Genomic DNA, 22,937 nt, shown 5'->3' with positions numbered 1-22,937 from the left:
AACTTAGTGGACAACATCCTAGATAAAATAAACAATACGAATTATAAAAAACATAAACAAATATCTCAGTACAAAAACAAAACAAGCTAGACATAGACAGGATTATGAGCCCGAGACAAAAAAGTGGACATCCTGAGCAGCGTTCAGATCCAAATCATTAGTTTTACAATTATTCTTTGATATTAATATTTTTTTAGTTATTACACTAAATGATACATTTCTTATGCTGTGCCCCACAACGAAACCCCACAGGTGGATATAGTGCATCTTCCCCTACCTGGACTCAGGGGTCGCGATGTTAACTATGAATCTACAAGACATGGAGATGCTAGTACACATAATTTAAAATATATATATAATTCATCATGATTTGGTCCTTTAGGAGATTTTCATTAAAAATGTCTACTTTATTCATTCGTAATAATTACAACTTTTTTGTGACTCCATCCTAATCCCAGGGGTCATCTTAACATGAAATAACTGTAATCTACATTGAATGAGGATGCCCATCTGAGTTGCAGCATTATCTCTTTAAAAAAAAAATCTCAGTTCTGTGTATTCCTTCTAGTGACCTCATCTTGAACACAAGAGTCGTGTTGTATACAAATTAAAGTACAAGATGATGCTTGCATATTTATTTGTAAAATGAATTTAAATTTTTGGTTCCTTAAAAGAAAATTTATCTTGGAAAAAACACTTTTTCCTCATGTGACCTCACCCTGACCTCAGTAGTCATTGTGTGAACAAACTTGAATGTACACTTCATGAGGATGCATGTATATTAATTTAACTTAACCATTATAGTTCTTAAGATATATGACAGAGACTTGATGGGCCTTACTGCTCACACGAGTTTTTGTATGTCTGTATTTCTGTAGCTGCTGTCCGATATAATTGTGTCTACAAACTAGAATCTACACTACATGAGGGTGCGGGCATTACAACATAAAGAATTATATATATCATGGTGGAATTTAAATGCATTTTGAAAGAATTTTTTTCAAATACACTTCTATATAAAACTTTAGACTGCTATGCTGTCCCATACTAATTGGTGGGTGGTGGTCACATTGGTGTGCATAAAATAAATTTTCTAAAATCCTTAGTCCTTACTACTAACACAGAGGTTACAATATTAAACAACTTGAACCTTTATATCAAATGTCATATTGTATCCTGTGGTTCTTTGAACCTCTTTTAATACGTCATCCTTGTCCCCAGAGACAGATGTGACCTAAACCAGTGGCGGATCTACAGGGGGTTAACACCCCCCCCCCTCTCCCCTCCCCTTAATCTCAGCGAGATTCGTCGAGGCTGGATATTTGGACTGATGCCTCTTCCGATATACTACTTCATGACAATTTGTACTATGATTGAAAATACAGAACTTACTGGTTGACAATTACTTTATACAAAGCATTTAAGCATAAAAATTAAAAGTAATAAAAAGAAAACTGTGTAATATTTAATCAATCTATTTGAAGGCGTCCTAAACTATCGGAACTCTTCAGTGTTGAGAAGGTAAAATATGAAATGGTGGCCGTTTGCAATGGCTTCGAAAATAGCCAACTTGAATTACTGTGGGATTTACACCTTGTAAAGGTAAGAAATGCATGTTTCATTGTGATAGGGAGTTAATAGGATGTCTAAGGCGAAAAGTTGAAGCGGACAAGAAATTCAATTTAACCCATTTTAATCGCAACAAGCGGCCGAAGTTCAGGCAAGATTTCCCGAATCACTTTATGTGACACTGGTCTGAGATTCGGAAGAGGCGTCAGTCCAAATATTCAGCCTCGACGAATCAGAAGCGTCAGTCCAAATATTCAGCCTCGACGAATCTCGCTGAGATTACCCTCCCCTCACAGTTGGTTGTGTGGTAGTATCGGTCTATATTATCTCCATTTCATTATTTTCTACTTACTTGTCTACGTAAATTCCTATCTTCGTATTCGAGTTGTTTATTTCATGAAACAGGAAGAGAGTTATCTTTTATTTTCAAACGTATTTTATTACAAAACTTCTCATTGGTTACTTCTAGATTTATTATCAAATCACATTACAGGTAACTTTTACTTTCATTCTTTTGTTAAGAATAGTATTTAAACCCGAGCACAACCGTGCTCGGGGCTTCTTCTGAGCCAAACCTTGCAACAAGGTAAATATCAGGAGTTGCCTCACCCCGTATGTTTGATTAGTGTTTCTTTATTTTTCCTGTTTAGTTATAGTTTTCTCTCAAGCCACATTCATTCCCCGGGATTATTATTTTGGTATTTATCATATAATTGTTGAACTTTATTAAAGGTTTAAAACTTTATTTATTATTTTATTGCTAGCCTCACTCTAGGCGGACTCAAACTTACCTGGAAAAATCTAAAGGGTTGAATACTTTATATAACACCTATCATCATTAAAAAAAACACAACGCGAAGTAAAAAGAACATATCAATAGTAGTGGCAGAATGCCCAACTACTACAAATATTCAGCCTCGACGAATCTCGCTGAGATTACCCTCCCCTCACATTTGGTTGAATAATTTTTTTAAAAGAAAGAATTTTTTGTCATTTTATGGCCTCGAGTAGAAAAAGTACACATTTAGGTCGCACCCCTTTATAATTGCCTAGATCCACCACCGATGTAAACAAACTCAAAGTTACGTTAGGCCTAATTTCTGTGGAAACGAGGGGGTTAGTTATATTCAGTCTTAGACCGAATGTAAATAATCCCCTCGTTTCCACAGAAATTACGTTAGGCCTAGGTTAGCTGCAATAATGTAGCCCAATCCAATTTTAATGTAGCCCAATCCAATTTTTTTTTATTCTGACGTTTTCGGGATAGGGCTACAATTCCATAGGATCTCCGTAATGGTGCAAAATAATTTTATGAATAACCGATAATAAACTCTGTGTATTGGTCCCAAATGTTGTTTACACCAAAAGGAGTACCAACTTTGTGCTCGGGCATGTCTAATAAAGGTGTTTTTCATTAAATATAATGTACAGCATGCAAAATTCTTCGTCTGCTCCGCCATGCTTGTTATCGCGAGATCTCGTAGGTGGATCTAATGAAAAGCCTAAACATTGACAATCAGCGCGAAAATGTAGTTACTCGAGCCACTTCGACAAAGGAAAGAAAATCATATTGTTGCAGAAAGAATTTACACTCTGCTGTTCGGTTTTTAACTTGATATTAAATTCAAACCTTCTCAATACCGACGAAATAGCTTTCGCCTCCATACTTGTCCATTGATGTAAATACCACCTTATATGGCATATGCAAATGACTTGACAACCGGAAGTTGAAACTTCAGTACATCAAACATGGCGCATAAATATGAATCGAGAAACTGGGATTTATCGAAATTGTTGAAAACGGTAGAATAGAGCCTCACAAATCTAAAGTTGCAGGTTGTAAATTTATATATTGACTAAGAAACATAGAATATCATTTTATTTACGTAAAGAAAGTCAGGAAATGTTTAGAATGAGCGCAAATGTTGCGGGAGTGAATCACTCCCGCATATATATAGATAAAAAACCAAACAAAATATTCAGTGTATTACCTAATAGCACTGTACCCGACAGTCAGTTTTGTTAAGTATACCTCTAAAGATCCCTAGATAAGCTTTTCTTCAGAATTCGGCATCCATTTCCGTTTTCACAGCAAGTGTCTTCTGCTTCTTAAAGAACGACAACTCTTGTAGATTTTAGTGGTATAAATGAACATGGACTGAGTTGTATTTCTTGATAACAAATCAGTGGCGGATCCAGAAAATTTCTTTCAAAAAGGGACCGCAAAAGAGCAAATGCTGATAATTTTTGGTTGATAACGTTCAAATAAAACCCACCCACTAGATCCGCTGCTGTAAATTATGTAGTGCTCAGCTAAAATTATCATTTCAAAATATCCGCACATAATCTTCCGGCCACTCCACACACTTATTAAATTGTCCGAATACTGTACATTCACGACACATTTTTTACGCTTTGTCTGTAAGGTTGATTTGAACATTTTTTTCTCGCAATATTCAGATACAAAATAAGCCACAGGAAGACAAGCAGTCATTTCAAACCCCTGAAGATACCCCCCCCCCCCTTAATTAATTTGTAAATGACAAATGCAGTAATTTTTCTATCGTTCACTGCCCTATTTCGGTGACTGTCCAGAATCGGTGACATTTTGTTTACGTGTGCACGTTGTCGTTTCCGGGTGTAGATTATGTCATCAATTTCGCCGTAGTGTTTGCAAACATATATAGAGTACGTCTTTTTCCGAAAATGAACTACTAGAAGGAGAGTATGCAAAAAATGAACATGAGCATCCCAAAAATAGCTTCCCATTTACTTATTACTTTTTCAAGTAAACCTTCAAATTGATATAAAGTATACCAAAAGTCTAGAATTCTACACTATGTTATTATATTCATTGACGTTGTTCAGTCGCATATTCCTCCTGTATATATACGTTTTAACAGTTACAAACTGGTCACCGAAATAGGTGACGTCACCGTTTTAGGACCACAAAGTGACATGTGTTTTGCTACGTAAAATATATTCAATATTAACGTACATGTACCAATGAATTTGGAAATTTTGAGATGAAAATAAAGGACTTTAATTACTTTAAAGGTAGGTGTGTAATTTATTTATTTAATCCAAGTGATTAATGAGAAAATCGCGGTTTATCACTAAGGTCACCGAAACTGGTCAGTCGACGATACATTTTTTACAATGGTCCTGTGGTTTTGAATTGGGAAAAATGGTCAACATTTCAGTGAAATTGGGAAAATCAATTTTATCGCAATGTAAAAGTTATACGGTACCAATTTTGATGCACCAGATGCGCATTTCGACAAATGATGTCTCTTCGGTGATGTTCTTGAAACCCGAAATAAGTTTTAAAATAATATCAAACATTATATTATCTTTAATTTAGACATCTAATTTTCTTTAACCTTCTAAAATTTTCAACTATTCTATCCGAATCATCATTCTACGGAAGCCGATAGGTGCCAGGGTATAGAATTAATATTTATTTAACTGGCGGCCGCCACTTAATTTATATATGGCGGCTGCCAATTGCAAAAACAATATAATTCGTATCGCTGAGTGATTATTTTGGAAAGATTTAGAATAGTACGCAAACACGCAGCATCGTTTTTCAAAGTGTATAGGGACAGTCGGAGGAGAAATTGTCTTCTACAATTGTTGACAAGCAGAAAAGGAACCTAAAATGTCTCTTTTGTCCAAACTTTGTACTCCTAAATTGGAGGGAGGGGACTCCGTTCATCCTTCAATTGATCAGTTCATTCATTATTACATTTTTACCATTCATTACTACCACCCAAAGAGTGGGGTGGGGGCCAATCCGCCAATTAATCTTATTTCACATGTGAAAATAATTTAGTTTGCATGTGAAAATAATAGAAATTGAACGTTGTCAATAAAATGGAGCGTCAGCCCCGTGGTTCTACGTATTTAACAGTACAATCGAAAAACAATAATTTAATGCTCTTAATTATATATATATATATATATATATATATATATATATATATATATTGTAAAAATTGTTTTGTTAAAATATGCATGTTTTCAGATTTTTTTTAAACAAAAGTGTTCTTATAAATTGGGGGGGGGGGGGGGTGGGGGGGGGGGTAGGGTTGTAAAAATCGTAAAAAAAAACAAACTAATTATCTCTGGTAAAAAAAATTTAATTTTATTTTATTTGCTTTATCATACATTGTTGCAAGTATTTATAACAAAATAACCCAAGCCAATCCATTTGTCATTTTTCTATGAGTTAATTTATAAACATCACATGGTTTTTATGAGCCGAAAAATAAAGCAGACCTGTGATTTTCTTGACTCATTTTGCATTAAAAGCAATATAATTTTTTATTCACTATTTATTACAATAAAATTGGTTCTATTGATACTTGTTTTTATTGTGAGAACACTGAATTGAATGTCAGTATAATAGTAAATGATAATTTTGCAAGCATACGATATGACATTCTTATACTTCTTAATATTTTGGTCAAATAGAAATTTTTTCTGGATAAACATGTGTATTTATGATGTATGAATTGTATTTAATTTGTTTTGATTAGAAATTATCATTTTTAAAAATGTCCTTATTAAAAGGCATTACGGGCTGAAAACCTTAAGCTAAATGTCTACATCAGACAGGTGTCTCCCGGCGCACTAGTGTAGTACTCTTTATATTGAAAATAATGATAATATCAATGAAAAATAAAAGAAATCGGCTAGTAAAGTGGATGGACAGTTATTCAAAATGTACCCCCCCCCCCCCCCCCCTTGTGCCTTTTCTAAATGCAGGTCCCGACCGTCCGATAGAACTTAAATATTTTAGTACACGGAGCAATTTTTATTGTTACTCGGCATAAGATAATTATGATTTTTTTTCACATCTATAAAGGTTCACAACCATAACCATGAACTCAGCTGTAATGTCTAATGATATTATCACTATTATAAACAGTAATTTATATCAACATCCATGGCGCAAATGAGAAGTCGATAAAACTTGAAGACTCAGAAATGTACTAATTTTCAGCATAATTGACCCTCGAATAATTACCATTGTGATAATAACTTAGTTTAGTGCAATACATCAAGGAGGGTGGGTATGGGTCCCCCCCTGTACTTTGTACACACACACACACACACAAAGAGAGAGAGAGAGAGAGAGAGAGAGAGAGAGAGAGAGAGAGAGAGAGAGAAAGGGGGTGCTGTAATTTATGAAATAAATGTCTAATGAGTTTGAATTAAAAAAGTAGTTCAAAATTACTCGGCAATCTGCACTAATTCTACTCGCTAGATAGAGTCTCACTCATTTGCTTTCATCTGTTTACCTTCACTACTTACCCACCCACACAACAATGTTTACAAACAAACAAAAAGTCTATCACAAAGCATGTTCATTTACGAGTGAATGAGAGAAATATATTCTACTTCAATTTATACGATAAGTCACTTGTGAGGTTTCAATTTAATATTATCAGAAGATTCCAGCGAACTTTCGTTTGCCATTTTCGGGCCATTTTCCGAAGAAACTATGTTAAATAAATCATTTAAAGGAGTATTTTTCTCTCCCTGTGTGTATGATTCTATGTATGGGTGTGGGATCACCCTGGACCCCCCCTCTCAAAAAAATGTTGCATCCTCCCCATGACCTGGAAAATATTGAAATAACATTGGAAATTTTCTAAATAGATCTCCTTATTTTGTTGTTATTGGTTGAATGTCAAAGGTGGATCCAGGCTTTTTTATTTGGATGAAGGGGAAGACGTTCATATACCACTCACTTTGATACACCCCCCCCCCCCAAATAATAAATTGTCCATAGGGCCATTTAAAAAAATATGTTTGTTTGCCCTACAATTACATGTAGATCTACTTATTTCTAATAATTCCGAAATTTTCTTGTCTAATTCATAACTATTTCAACTTCATATGAAAAAAATCTACGTACTCGACTTTTTTATCCCGAGTCGGGAGAGGGCAAGCAAACCATTTTTTAAAAGATGGTTTAGGCTGAACTAATATATTTGGAGGGGGGGGGGGGGGAGGGGGAGGGGGAGGGGGGGTACATCTTACTGTTTACCAACAAAGCAAATTTCATCTCAGTCAGGGACCTAGCTTTTATCATTCAGCATTCCAGGGACCTAGATACTGACTCAGTCTATATACTATAAATATAGGTCCCTTTCTTCATACATGTATAATTTAAAAGGTGAAGATAACAAACAGAGATCCACCTCTTAGCTGTTGTTGCATGTACCATGCAAAACTTATCTAGGCCAGGCCTAATTTGCAATTTATGACACTTTTTTTTTACAAGAAGGAGGGGGGGGGGGTCCCAAGTCAATTTGGCTAAGTCAATACGACACATAAATTTAATTGTGAAAGTTTAAATCCCTTCCCATCCATCTGCCGAATACTTTGCTGAGTATAGATCTATTATAAAAAAGATTACTGTCAGTTGCAATTTTATGAGTAAAATTCGCGTCATCAATAACTGTGCACAAAGATACCAAAGGCGCGTCAACAACATGGCGGAAAATAGTCGCAAGATATCTGCAAGGTAATTATTGATTGATTGTATATTGTTTAACGTCCCTCTCAAGAATATTTCACTCATATGGAGACGTCATCATTGCCGGTGAAGGGCTACGAAATTTAGGCCTATGCTCAGCGATAATGGCCATTGAGCAGGGAGGGATCTGTATCGTGCCACACCTGCTGTGACACGGGACCTCGGTTTTTGCGGCTTCATCCAAAGGACCGCCCCATTTAGTCGCTTCTTACGACAAGCAAGTGGTACTGAGGACCTATTCTAACCTTGATCTCCACGGAACTACTAATTATTGACAATTTTGGCTTTAAAAAAAAGCTTATTCAGTCACCTGGTGGGGTTTTCTGTTGTGATTAGGTTTTAAAATATTAGCAAACTGTTTTTATTGAAGTAGATCTGTTTTTAGCCTTTATTTGTATAGCAGCTAGATTTGGCCACTGTAAATTACAACTTGTTACATTTATCTAAGTAAGTAAATTTAGTATGTCTGCCGGATTAGCTTAGATAATAGTGGATGTTTTCCCGCAAGGGAGAGGAAGGTTTAGGGGTTCAAATGATCCCATGTATGCATGTTACTGCATTTTGTTTGTCAATTATAACACAACGTTTAATTATCCAAGATCTTGTAGCATCATTTCATTAAAAATGGGTGTGTTCGCCCCGATCACCTGTTTGCACCGAGTCAGTGAGTGACTTTGCCTTGAGTGGTTTGACCCCCCCCCCTTCCCCACCCACCCATTATACCTGTGTGACAGTATAAATTTAGCAATTATAGGTGTCATATTTTCAAAAGTTGATTTTAGTTTGTTTTGACAAATCGTGTCTTTGCTTTTTGCACTGGGAAGCTTTTTTGATGGATCTAAAACAGGGATACATTGCAATTATTTGAACAATAAAGTATTTATCAATAATTGTATAGGTCAAAATAAGATGAAGATTGAGGAAATGAAATTTATGTGACTTTAACCGACTTATTGCTTAACTTATTCATTTTACTTGTATAAACATAGATGAAATATTCTGAAAAGAAAAGGTTGTATCATCTGTTCCTTAAATCGTAAATTATTTGGTATTGATCAGCAACTTATTGAATTTAATTAAAAGTGCTCATTAATCATCTTAATCTTTAACACCCACTGATCAAAGGAACCGCTAGAGGCAAATCCACTCAGTGAACAGGAGGTATCAGGACAACTCGCCCCCAAGACAACTCGCTCTCAAGACAACTCGCCCCCTCTTCGGGACGACTTGCCCCCTCTCTTGAGATAACTCGCCCCTTCATATCATACATGTTTACAATGATTATTTTTGGTCTAAATCCAAGAGGTGTATTAGCAAGAGTTAATACATTTCTATTGATATAGCATAATATACATCACAGTCAAAAAGACATATTCACATAAACAATGAACTTTGTGCCATATTATGCTGCTTGCAAGACGAAAGATTTTAGTAAAAATCCAGTGTATGGGTTAAAGGAGGACATCGGAGTATAAATAGCAGCCAATGAGAAAAATGGTGGTTTATTTGATTTTTCTGGCCACATTCAGATTGCAGAGAATTTTTTAGAAATATTAAAATACAGATTCTTTTTTATCATCAGATTTTTGCCATGCTTGCTCTTCTCATGAATGTGCATCTTTGGTCACAAATTAAATTTAAAATAAAAATTTTTCTTAGCTGTATTTTTCATCGAAAGATGTGAAGCAGGACATCTATTTCTAATTGAAATTCAAAACTGACAGCAGTTGGAGTGACTTAGTTTGTTATTGTTTACACCGGATGTTGTCTGTATCTCATGCAGGCATGGCAGTAAGAAAACCAGAATTCTGCAATGTTTGACTTACTTTCCTCTCTAGATAAATCCAACCTCCAAAAGATAAAATCCATAATTCAGATTTATTTTTCACATCTGTATTGAAATTAGAATAAATGTAAAATCCTCATGATATTTACATTGTAATTGTCAAGTCCAAATACCTAGCTTATCCAAAACAAATGCAAACAAGAGGAAAATAATAATGTGATTGACTGTCAAATATGAAATAAAAACTATTCCCACAAATGACCCATGTATTGTACATCTTTTGGATTTGGTAGCCATGTTCTCACAGTATCCACTACACATGTTGGCATAATGTCACGTCTGTGCCATTCCTGTCCTGGCTGAAAAAGTTCCAAAGCTCGCAGTTTTTTTCTCGGTATATCGGGGATCACTCCATACTCCACGATGTAAAAGCATGGTCCAAAACCTTTTATATTTTTCTTTTCGCAATTTTGAATTCCTGGGATGAGGCGGTCTGAATGGCTCCATTTCCCACCATAATTGCCTGTTGATGTCGTCAGTGATGCATGGTTTGCAGAGGCAGAATGGACATTCGTCTTTGTTACTGTCTTGCAGGATGACAAATTTTTCTGCATCATCTCCATTATTGGCAATGCACTCAGTTTCCAAATATCCAGGTTCTAATTCAACATTTGTCTGCACTTCTTTGTCTACACATTCTGGTCTTACACACGTGTTCCCTTGTATATACTATGTAGAGATTATCACTGTGGGTTACTTGTTTAGCCAAGTAACACGTGTGCTCTGTTCTGTTATCAGCATGCTGGAATTTATTTTTATCTGGGCTGCAGCAATAAGCACCGCCCTACACCAAATTTGCTTAATTGCACTACCACCGGATTTTCAAGTAGGTCAAGCTCGGCCTTTAAGTAAATTCGTCATCACTTGTACGTACATGTAAAGTATATAATTTCAGCGGAAACAAGTTAGCGTTTGGTATAAGGAGAGTATTGGCTTGGTCTACAGCTGATGTAGTATAATTATCGAAAATTTGCGTCTGCTGTTAAATCTAATTGTTTGATCGATTTCCCCCAAGCTGTTATACAGTTATTTCAGACATTAAGGTACTCGTATTTTTCACTTTGAAATCGCCACTTAAAAAGAAGCCGTAAAGCAAAGCCGTTATGAAATTTCTAAAATGGGAATTGTATGATTTTTCAACAGGAATTATTTGTGAAATGCATTACATGTATAAGAATATTCATGCTTCACATTCACACTTTATATGTAGTGTACATACTGTATCGATAAAACGCACACATCTTCCAAAAAAAGAAAGAAAAAAACCAAATCCCAAAATTTTATCAGTAATGGAGACAATTCATCAATTAACTGAATATCAGTAAATCTAATTTTCCTAGCAGATTGAATAATGAAAAATGTTTGAAATGTATTAATTAAATATGTGTATAATTCTATTAGAATTTACCATGCGTTTTATTTTAAAGTATGAATTAAGACGTATCTATGTAGGGTTTAAAAGTGTAAAATTTTGTACAATTACACACACAAAATGAAAATAAAATGTGATAATATATTTATATCATATTGGGGGCGAGTTGTCTCAAGAGAGCGGGCGAGTTGTCCAGCATTCGAACAGGGAAGTGGGGGGGGGGGGCCGAAACCACTCAGCCGAACTAGTAATCGGTGAGAAAACTGCTGCGGTGGCCGAGAGGTTAGAGCGTTCGCCCCCCATGCGGAAGGCCGGGGTTCGAATCCCGGCCGCGACAGACCTAAGTCGTAACAGATAGTGACAGTTCCATCGCCAAATGCTCGGCATCAGGTGTTAATGTCACTAGTCCTCGGAGATGACCTAAAAAACGGATGTCCCGTGTCACAGTAGGTGTGGCACGCTAAAGAATCCTCACTGCTCAATGGCTGTAAGCGCTGAGCATAGGCCAAAATTTGAAGCCCTTCATCCGTCTTGGTGACATCTCCATATGAGTGAAAAATTCTCGAGCGAGACGTTAAGCAATTAAGATACAATACAATGCATAAATCATCTTGCATCTGTCCTCATTTGTGATTAGATTGAGTAATAACTCAAAATACTCTAAATACATGCATAAGTGCCAGCAAGTTAACTCTATCATCAGAATTATTTTGACTGATGAGTCTTGTTCATAAAGATGGATTTTGTAGTACACTTGAGTGTCTCTGGAGATATAAGACATATCATTTATTGACAGTATGTGGTAGGGCTCTGTCACAGTAAAAATAGTATGGGTCAAGTGGGGTAAACAATTTTAAGTCCTAGTTTTTAATCTTTTAAAAATATTTAAAAAAAATCATGAATTAAACTTTATTTGGTATTTAAAAAATCACTTTTAAAATGAACACACTGACTATGATATTGAGTTTACATTCAATTTGGTGTTAAATCTCAAAGATCCTCTGTTATCGCAATTCACCTTAAAGGGTTCGAAATTAACTTTTTCAAGCACTAGTCCGTACGGACTAGTCACTATTGATGTTCACTAGTCCGCAAAGCATTTCACTAGTCCGTCCAGTATATCAAAAAATGATCTTCATTTTAATCAAACTAAACACATCACAGTTGCAAACAATTCGATTTCTGACACCTACAGAAGAAAAAGAGACCACCATATTTTATTTCGTATTCAAGATCTTCAAAAGCATACAATATTAACCTCCGAGTTAATCCTTTGATAAACGTCCATAAGTGCGTTCGAGATCGACGTTCCTGTTGTTTTGGTGTTCAGACCTTAGAGTCACAGGAGTTCGAAATTTTATCAAGAAAGTCAATAAAATTCACTCGATTGACCAAGTCATGAGCTATAGTGTTATGAACTACTGTGTTAGAGTCGCGAATGACGAGAACATGTGCATACAAACCAGTCTATGCGAAAGTTTTTTTAACCACACAGGACATTCGGTCCTGTGTAATCAATGAACACACCGGACCGAACCAAATTTTGTCAGACCGAAAAACCTAATTAAAAAAGTGAAACATGTGAAAATGCAAAACCAAGGGAATCTTGTTTATTATACTAGTAATACTATACCAGGGATCCCTCCCATATAATACTTTAGACAGTCCATGCGGTTTTAATCACATTCATTTAAGTATTTGGATTCGTGTGCTATTTTTTACATATAACAAACATTTAAATGACTCCGCATCAAAATAGTAAAGCTCAAAACCGGACACTGAGACATCGGACATTCCGGTCCGGTGTAAAAAATGATGCATCGGACCTGAGGCACTGCACATCGGTCAGGTCCGACGGTCCGATGTCTTTCGCATAGACTGATACAAACGTGCATGTTCTCAGACCACACTACTTGCAATTCTTGCACCTAGAACACGTTCTCGTGATGTGTACTCGGCGTTCGGAATCGACAGGAATTTGATAATGTGTGCACGTTCGAAGAATGGCGGTCTCAAACGCACTCCATGTGTTTGGAAGATCAGACTGTCATAGTCAGGCAAACACCTGACCATGCAGGTAATCAACCATAAGTTCAAACATCTAAGAGACTCAGACAAATCTTGCTAAAATCTTTACCAATTCAAAATTGATTTCCGGATTTTCACTAGTCCGTACAGACTAGTGCTATAGAGAGTTCACTAGTCCGACACGTTTTCTACTAGTCTTGGACTTACGGACATGAGTTAATTTCGAACCCTGGGCTTTGAATTAGTATGCTTTGGCCGATAGAGTATTGCGTTGTGTGAGGACACAATTGAATCTGTGTGTAATACAATTGCGAAATGCAACAGAAACTCTCATTGGTCCATATGTATAAGTCCGCCCAAATTCCCTTATACGGGAGTAGTCAGCATTTGAAAACATGACGGCCAGATGCTAGATGAAAAAAAACAACTTCAAAGGAAGAAAGAGAAAAAGTTGTATTCTTGTGTTGTTGTCTCATAAATTTAATATAAAAAAAATTCCTAACATATTTTCCTACTATACTTGTGTCTAAACATACCTTCAAAAATTTATTAAAGCCCCATACGACCCAAAAACTCGATCACAGCTTTTGATGATTTCGTTCGTAGACGTAGCCATGTTAGGTAGCCAGTCAATTCGAATCCCGGTTCATTTCTATATTGGTACAATAGCGTCTAGATGTGTACTAATACCCCAGAGCTATTTTAGCTAAATTGTTTAAATAATATACCACCCCAGTCCTATTAAATGATAATTATTCAAATAGCTAAACTCACGGCAGTGCGGCTTTCATTAGTCATGAGCGGTCGCGCCGGCCGGTCTCCATCTAATGTCCTTATGTAGCATTTTCGTTCATCTAGAGCTTATTTTATTTTTACAAAAACTGGTACAAAAATGTTTTAATTTCTATTAATTATTTGTGTTGATAATAAATGAAGAGCGAATACATAACGTACAACCGATTTTATGAATAGATACCAATAGCAAGAGTTCGAATTGACCGACTACCTAACATGGCTACGTCAACAAACGAAATCATTTGAAGATGTGAGTTTTCGGGTGGTGTGTGGCTTTAATGAATATTTGAAGGTATGTTTGGACACAAGTATATAGTAGGAAAATATGTTAAGATTTTTTTATATTGAGTTTATGAGACAGCAACACAAGAATACACCGATTTCAGGCATCAACCGTCCGCAGCTTTTTGTGACCCATAAATCGAAGGTTTTTATAAGAGGTGGATCTTTTCAGAGAGCTATGTACAGTTCTCCAGCTACACTGAATCCGCTCGAGAAATCGGCCAATGAAAACTCTTGTTGTATTACATCAAACATGTCATTCAAATTGTTCAATCGTCTCATTCAATTGTGTCGTCACACAACGCAATACTATATCGGGTAAAGCGTTCTAATTCAAAGGTGAATTGCGATAATGATTAACCCCTTTAGTGATCAGCCTTTCTGTCCATCCATCTGTCTAGCTGTCCGATTCATTCTGATTTCAATACATGATTTACAAAATGGTCCTCTTCAAATACAGTTCTTTAAAACTACCTTTCTTCATAATGACATATGCTTAATACACTAGGGCTCTGGTCTAGAAATAAGATTTCTAGTTATAGCACTCTATGCTGAAAAAGTGTTTTACCTTGGATGAAGTGATTCCAGTTGAATGTTTTAGTTGTAACAGACATATTACACTCTACAGTACAGTGATGGCTTTGTCTTTAACTATGTCATTAATTTAAGAAGATCAGGTGTAATCACACTTTGATTTCCTTGCCATCTTTTGATTTAAGACTGAATAAATCCATGAAAATCATGTTTTTTTTAAAAGCGGAATTGAAAAGTTCTTGAATCAAAGTTTTTAGTCATATTTAAGAACCTGACAGCCCTTAAATGTGGGCAAGATAAAGAATATTTGAGCTAGAATTTTGACTATGTTTTTGCTAAAGTTGGGTCTGCCAATTTTTATTTAAGCATCATATGTTTCAACCATGCTGCTCTTATCCTTGTTTTCTATTAATGTACTGTATATATTTAAAAAAAATGATTTACAGAAGATTAAGAAGTACATTCACTGTATATGCAAATTGTTATACATAGTAAATATATTAGAGAAATGAATGGTCGGCACACTCAGGCTCAACATTAACCTTTTTTCCTACTTGTCCATTCGGACAAGGGACAAAGATATTTACTTGTCCGAATTTCAACTTCACTTGTCCGAAAAAAAAATTCAAAAATAATCTAATATTGTCAACTTGAAAACTGTATTTAATTTACTTAAGATATTAGTCCATTGTTATACCTGCTTGATTGGTTTTTGATCTTATTCTCTTGATAAAAACAAAAAACACATGAAACAAAACTTTATCTAGACTTCCTATCTTGAATCAATGACTTCGTAAGATCCATGGATGATTGAAAATAGTACGCAAAAAGTGAACACCGATCCCGATCGAGTGTGACTCAGCTAGCTGGGAAAAGAGTACAAATTCATTTCCCATAGACCTCAATGTTAACCTTTGGCCCTCTCACTAATTAACTATATCGATTTTAAACAAATGACCGCAAACATTTCAAAGTTCATTCCAAGTGTTGATAAAGAATGACAAAAAATATATAGGGTCCCGTGCCTTTTATAGGCCATATTTGTACTTTTTTACAACACATAGCAATCTGCAGTAAATTACACACTTCATTTTAAGCACACCCCTACCATGGTAATTTCCTCAGTCATTTCTCGATTTTGTGCGATAATTTTTCATCCTGACAATGAATTTGAACCTCTATAATATTTCTTTCAATTCCAAATAATTTCACTCTTGATATTAGCCAATCACGCAACACCTAGACATTTATACCTCCGCTCAATCTTGGGTAAACTCTTTCCGGGTTACGCATACGGGGGTTTGGTACTCTCATTCCAGCTTACATAGCGATTGATATCGGGATTGAAGTTCATTTTTCATGCATTACTTCCGACTCTGAACTACCGATAAACTTTTCACCAAATTGTTTGGAGACTTCTTTGCATAAAAAAGCACTTGTCCAATCGGACAAGTGCCCATCAATACTCACTTGTCCGAAATGTATTTCCACTGGTACCGGACAAGCGGACAAACGTTAATGTTGACCCCTGCAGCAAACATTCTGACCTTACAGTATAATTTAAACTGCCATGGAAGAAAATTTGATAAACTGTACAATGGGAATTTTTTTTATGAAAATGACATACACACAAACATATATATTTATTGGCATTGTGATGTTTTATTTAGAAAAGAAGGATGTCACCAGATTCTGAGGCTAAAGTTTTTTGCGAAGCAGGCATAGACAAGGACATTTTGATATCGAGTATATAATTATCAGACTAACCTAAAGGTACTATTTTCTTTCCTGTTGTAACTCAAACATGAGATGTTTCTTATTATACCCCCCTCAAACGAAGTTTGGGGGGGGTATACTGGAATCACTTTGTCCGTCTGTCCGTCCGTTTGTCAGTAGACGCAATTTGTCCTTAGTTTATTTCTAATACTGCTGGACATATTTCATTCAAACTTTATGCACATCTTCTATATAGTATGTAGTTGTGCATCTCCTATTTTCATTGAAATATTTTAACAGTTATAGAAGTTACGCACATTTTCTTTTCATTTTGGGGGTTGTGCACTTTGTCCAGAGTTTGATTCTAATACCGTTGAACAGATTTGATTAAAACTTTATTCTCATCTTATATATATAATGTAGTTGTGCATCTTCTATTTTCATTGAAATATTTTAACAGTTATGGAAGTTACGGACATTTTCGGGTTTGGCATCCACATACTGTATCTGCAATCTTGTGACTTCTCGGTAAAACATAAAGTGGCTCATGTGTGTTGAATACTTATTTGTCAGATAGTATTTATAATCTCAACTATCCCTGGCAATGGGATTCATAGTAAACTGCCTTTATTGCCGCTACTTAGAGTTGTTATACCAGTGGAAAAGATTACAATAATATCAATACTTGAGCTAATGTCATTTATTTACTGACAAAATCAATGACAAAGTAAAGTTGGCATAACATAATGATCTTTAACAAAGTGAATATAAACTAAAGACTAGAAGAGTTGACCAGGGATTTGCAATCATACAGCCTAAAATGTGCCAAATAGTATTCATTGTTTATATTAAGCATATTTTTAATATTTCATGCACTGCTGTACTGTAGAATATACACTTTTGCATTCACATTGATTGCCCTGTAGATAATGTGAAAATATCCAATGTGCTTGCATTAAATATTTCCCATCATCTTATATGCCCCGCGGGGGGTATTAGTCCCATTAGGACAGTTCTAGTTCTTTTTGTTATTATGTCGCTTACACTGACTGTATATTGAGGAATATAAACAGAAGAACATAAAGGAATGTAACGGTTTATAAAATACAAATTTTTAAATTCGTTCTTTTAAATATTGATTTTTATACAATGTAGCTGTAGCATTATAAAATAATGCACAAAGCATATATTTCATGTTTAAAAAATAAAATGAACACATAGAAAAAAAAAGAAGGTTAAGGAAATGCAGCTGTATACATTTGCACTCGGCATAATCTAAGTGTACTGTATCACAAAATTTTTGTGCCTTAGTATTACCTACTGTGGAAATTGCATTTCTATATTAATTTTTATACAGGGTCTGGTGTGTTTAGTACTACAGCACATGCAAGATGAGATTTTCTCCTCTAGTATGCTGGGGAGAAGATAACAAAGGCAGTGTCAGAGGAAAGAATGAAAACTGAGATTATTTTTCTACAGTCATGAGGGTCAGGAACTATGGTAAGAAAAGTCATAATTAATATCTTTATGACATAAGCTGACAAAATTAAGATTAGAAACAAATATACCAGGGTCCAGAAGAATACTTTTTAAAACCATTATGCTGCCAACTGACATGACATTGTTAATATGCCCCCCCCCCCCCCCCCCCCCCCCAACATGACAAACTAACTCGATATCAAATCAATATACCGTTACCTATATACCCTACTGACCAATGTCAAATTTTAGATGTTGCTTTCACTTGACATGTTTGACCTCGCAAGGACCCTAATAACTGACGTCGCAGAAGAAGCAGATGACATCTTAATGTAACTAAGCAATTGTTACTTCATCGAAAATATCAGTACGCAGACACTCAGAGAGGTTATATGAAAGTATATGGGGTCCTTGAAAATATTGCATATTTGACTCATCTTACACCTCGGCCAATATGCATTTTATAAGAACCCCATATATTTCCGTATTATCCCTCCAAGTGTCTACATAACTTACAATATTTTCCTGTTTAACATTTTTAGCTCACCTGAGCTGAAAGCTCAAGTGAGCTTTTCTGGTTGTCTGTCGACTGTAAACTTTTACATTTCCGACTTCTTCTCCAGAACCAATGGGCCAATTTCAACCAAACTTGGCAACAATTAATTTAGCATCCTTGGGTAAAGGGCTTTTAAGTTTGTTAAAATGAAGGCTCGTGCCCCCTTCAAAGGGGAGATAGTCACAAAAATGCAAAATTAGGGTGGGGTCATTTAAAAATCCTCTTCTCAAGAGCCACTGGGCCCGAAGAGCTGAAATTTGCATGGAAGCTTCCTGACATAGTGGAAATTCAGGTTTATGAAAACCTCTGGGGGTAGGATGGGGCCACAATATGGGGTCAAAGTTTTACATACATATATATAGGGAAAATCTTTGAAATTCTTCTTCTCAAGAACCACTGGGCCAGAAAAACTGATTTACATGAAAGCTTCCTTAGTTACATAATTATGTTCCCCAAACAAAGTTTGGGAACATATTGGTTTTACTCTGTTTCTTATTAGGGTCTTCCGAGCTTCCTTCGGAAGACCCTTCTGTTATTCTACTGTTTCTTATTATTATTTTATTTTTTTTCCCCGCTTTTTTTGTACAGGCGATTTCTCGGAAACCTTTTATCTGATTATTATGAAACTTTCAGTGTAGATACATTGCATTAAGACCTAAAAACAGCTTTTCTAAATTTTTGATATGTACCTCCGTTTACGAGTTATTGCCCTTTAATTGAATTTCGGGGGGGTCTTTTGTCCAGCAGAAATCTCAGGAACTACAAATGATATCAGCAAGAAAATTGGAGAAAATGTAGATAAGGTATTGTAGTTGTGCAGGAAGTTAAAATTATTGGCTAAACTTTTTAACTTCAGAAGCTATGTGATGGCAAATTTTGAGAATTTTTTCCCCATAGAATTTTGTTGCTTTTTGTGTAATATCTTTTAAGCTGGTATTAATTTGGTAAGACATATAGAACAAAAGTTGTGTGTAATTACAAGAGCTTTCGAATGAAATCAAGAAAAAGGGGCTGGCCCCTATATTTAGGGGTCAGCAGCTCATAAACGTGTTTTTTTAATACTTAAAAATGTTGACATATATTGAAAAAGTTTGAATGAAATAATCTTTAGGATATCAAATCTTGTCATTTGGTATGATAAGAAACAAGCTTTGTGCTATATTTATTTCTATTTCATAAAAGAAATGTGTGAGAATCGCACAGGAACAAGTTGTCTGTACAAGCCCGCCAAGCTGTTTCGGGCCTCATGCTTGTGTAGTGCTTAGATAGTTGATTTAGATACATTGTTTTGATTCGACTTCTCTTTTTTAATTTATTTAAATAATTAACAAAATTCAATGTTTTTACACGATGAACTGTTAAACATCATGTATGTATGTATGTTATCAGTGCAGAGCAAGTCTTTACGGGGCCTCCTGGATGTAAACATTCACGATAGGCATTGTGGGAAGGCCAGAGAATGGCGAAATCAAATTTTATCACCGTATGTAGGTCTACATGTATATTCATTGTACAGCTACGAGCACATGAAGTGCCCTCGATTATGCACTTGGAGCATTAGTCAATACTAACGAAGGATATATTGTTGTCTGAATCGTTTACCATGTTTCGACTACGAGAAAATTCTGACGGTCATATTTGCAATGGATTGATAAACACATAAAGATACAGTGCAGATATATTTATAAACTGTCCCCAGTGATATTGTAACTAGTAAGGAAAAGTTAATGGTGACACTTTAATGTGTGATGGAATTGGACATTGCTAAAAAGGTTAGAACGTTTTACTTATCTAAAATTCACACAGACAGATAGGGTGGTATTAAAATGTCAGTATTTTGCGTACACGCACACTGATTTTTATTTAATGTCGATACTGTGTTCATAAGCTTTCTAATGACGTTCTCAAATTCCCCATGATTTAGCTTTTACATTATAAATACTTGTAATTTTACTATTTGTTTAAAAGTTTGTTTTTAGTGGGAGAGGTGTATTTGTTTGTTAAAATTCCCTCGTGAAATTTTCATTCATGGACTCCACCAATGCTATTAGGAGAGTGCAAATTTAGATTTATTCTCTGCTGTCCTAGGTTCACTGAAAGGGGAGATCTTTTTTGCGTGACATGAGACCTTGTTTATATGCTCGGTCTTCATTCACTCAATGACAAAATTCATTCGCATTATAAGGAGTAGTCCGAAATATCTGACGTTTTCCAGGCTTTTTCCCGATTTTGATATTTAATGTGCAATTTATTTAAATATTTAACAAAATGCAATGTTTTTACACGATGAAATGTTAAACATCATGTATGTATGTATGTTTAATCTCGTATTCTCTTTAGAGAAGTCGAAAGGCATAGCCTTCATCGACTTCTCTTCGCAAGCATTCATGTTTTGATTCTGGAAAGCGTGTAAATGCCAGAGTCGGTGACGGTTTAAGCTTCGACCGACGTTTCGACTCAGATGTGCCTGGATTTACGCAATAGACAACTTGTTTTCAAACATTTAATAGCAATACACAAAACCGTCACAAGGAAATCAAAACTTGCTTGCTTTAAATCCATTTTCAACATGCCCCTGTCCCAGGTTTAAATCACAACTCTGTTTACGTCAGCCTGCTTTCTCTTAACTGGTCCCCTATTGTGACAGCTCCCAAGACCAGTTAACGTAAACCCGGGACAGGGGACATGTTGAAAATGGATTAAAAGCAAGTAAGTGTTGATTTCCTTGTGACAGTTTTGTGCATTACTGCTAAATGTTTGAAAACAAGTTGTCTATTGCGTAAATCCAGGCACATCTGAGTCGAAACGTGGGTCGAAGCATAAACCGTCACCGACTCCGGCATTTACACGTTTTCCAGAATCAAAATATGAATGCTTGCGAAGAGAAGTCGATGAAGGCTATGCCTCTCGACTTCTCTAAAGAGAATAGTTATCTCGGACTATGTAAGGAGTCCCTTTTTTCATGACTCTTGAAAGATACTGTCTAACCACTTTACCACTTTTGAATGAAGATAAAAGAATTTGTTACAAATCCTTATTAGTCTTTTGTCTGTCATTCTTTAAACAAAAATGCAAAAGTTCAACAATACACAGGCTAGAATACTATTAATGTTGTTTATGTTGAATGGTTACTAAGTCGCTTTGTCCCAAAACGGAAATGCCCCATGCACAAACTTTCCAAAAAAAATTTCAGGGGCAACCAAGTTCATGTAGTATTGCCCCCCCTCCCCCAATTTTATTCATAAGTGCCCATAATACATATTCTGAGCACTCCAAATCTGTGATACCTCTGACTCTAACCCCGCACATGTCACAATATAAAAGCAGGGGTTAGAGTTAGAGGTATGTTGGATTAGAGCACCCCAAAACTTAAACAAGCATATTCTGGAATGAATACATGAGTTGCAAACATTTGTTTACAAAATTATATCATATGGATAAATATGTTTGTCAAGAGAAAATTTTTTAACCTTGGTATAGTGTTGAGTCATAAAGTTTAATGTTTAAAAAAAGGTGACCATGATTACCAAAAAAAAAAAAGTTTTCTAAGCCATTATTACCTTTCTCAAATGTCATAAATGTTGAAATATTTTATCTTTAATGATTTATAAGCTAGCCTCTAGAGTTAAATTATTCTCTCAGTCATAAATGCACACTTCATGCTGCCAAAGTTTACAATTAATATACACTTAAAGGTCTTATGCAAGGAAATAGCCAATCAAAATGATTTAGTCAATTGTAGTTCTATATGTAATGTTTTGGGCCGTAGATATCGGCCTGGGTAGCTCAGTCAGTAGAGCACCTGACTAGTGATGCAGGGGTCCTGGGTTCGATTCCCGGTCCAGCCATAGATTTTCTCCTTTCCTGTTACATATATATAGAGAGACAATTTCTTTTCCTTTTTTTTCTTTTTTGGCATCTTATTTTAGGCCTACAGTATTAATTTTGGGCTCATTTACTAGGAATATTATAACTTTATTGGAATTGTCCCACTGAATTAAAGGGAACTCTTTTTTCAGGTGCGCATGATGCAACTTCCTGGATGGTGTGTAGTCTGTTTGTCAACATGTGAAACCCACGTGTATTTTGAGGTAGGTGTGTTTACTGTCAATTTTCTCTCTTAAATGCCGCATAAGGCGTCTTTTTTCTGATCTCAAATTTTTGCCCAAGAATTGATCTTTATTTTCTCTTTCATTAATTATCTGATGAC

General features: G+C 35.5%; 1 long non-coding RNA gene across 11 annotated transcripts in view; it reads left to right on the top strand.

The window, feature by feature from the left end:
- The first annotated feature begins 1,415 nt into the window (after positions 1-1,415).
- LOC125682117 (uncharacterized) overlaps positions 1,416-22,937 on the top strand; it is a 44,505-nt gene continuing 22,983 nt past the window's right edge. For 2 of the 11 annotated variants that reach the window (XR_008801583.1, XR_008801582.1), the window contains exon 1: positions 21,634-22,818. This is a non-coding gene — a long non-coding RNA (uncharacterized LOC125682117). Of the gene's footprint in view, positions 1,603-8,045; positions 8,108-16,646; positions 16,750-18,049; positions 18,193-19,045; positions 20,500-21,633; positions 22,819-22,937 lie in introns of those variants that run through there. The other 9 variants (XR_008801581.1, XR_008801580.1, XR_008801584.1 and 6 more) reach the window with 8 other exon arrangements.

This window comes from Ostrea edulis, chromosome 3, assembly GCF_947568905.1.
Source record: "Ostrea edulis chromosome 3, xbOstEdul1.1, whole genome shotgun sequence".
Taxonomy (NCBI): Eukaryota; Metazoa; Mollusca; class Bivalvia; order Ostreida; family Ostreidae; genus Ostrea; species Ostrea edulis.
This window is presented reverse-complemented; position numbering and strand designations above follow the sequence as displayed.